The following is an 891-nucleotide window of genomic DNA, read 5'->3' as shown; positions in this document are numbered from 1 at the left end:
GACGCGGCAGATAAACAAACCGGGCCGGCCCGCCAGGGTGCTTACCCTGGCGAGCCGGGAGCCGCAGGTTGCCGACCCCTGCTCTAGCTCAAATAGCAGTTATGGGCTGGATGCAGGAATCATTATTTGCAGCCACTGCTATACAAGAGGTCAAACATCATGGTCTGTTCTGAGACGCTCTGACACTCTAAGTAGAGCCTGTTAGAACGATATCCCGCCTCCCCCCCATGGAAAATTTGGGGGTTTCAGTAAAAAAAAATTCTTCTGAAATGTCACTGTCATGCTCCATGGGAGTCATACTGAGGTAACCGTGGTTGCAGGGCATCATGGGAGATGAAGTCTCTCTGGGGAGCCTAGTCTATAGAGAAGAATGAGGAACCCAAACTACAGCTCCTTTGAGGCAGCATTTCAGAAGCAAAATCATTTCAGTTTTCATGGTTGTTTTCTTTAAAGAAAAGTTTCCCAAAGCAAGCAGCTGCTTCTCTCTCTCTCTGTCACGCACGTGCACACCCACACCCACAATTGAAAACCTACTGAAAAACACTGGAAGGAACATTTGCAGCCAGCCTTACTGTGAAGCCTTGTGCTTTTCATGGCTTAAGGGACAATGGTTAAGTCCTGTCTAAACTAAATCATGGAAACCTGCTTGTGTCTTGCTTTTGCTGTCGTCGTGGCTTGGGATTGCTGATGTGGGGTGCAGTAGAGTGTAACAATGCCCCCTGCCACGCACCAAATGGCCACACTAACCATGGCAAGAGATGGTCATATACAAGTGCCCTGATACATCAGTCTTCCCACTCCTCTCTGCCCTTCCCCCCTCCATTACCTCCATCACCCTTGTGCTCACCCTGGCTTTCACGGGAGACCAAAAACAGAACAGGTATTCTCCAA

The sequence above is a fragment of the Mauremys mutica genome, unplaced genomic scaffold (assembly GCF_020497125.1).
Source record: "Mauremys mutica isolate MM-2020 ecotype Southern unplaced genomic scaffold, ASM2049712v1 000096F_np12_subseq_1:91732_obj, whole genome shotgun sequence".
Lineage (NCBI taxonomy): Eukaryota > Metazoa > Chordata > Testudines > Geoemydidae > Mauremys > Mauremys mutica.
This window is presented reverse-complemented; position numbering follows the sequence as displayed.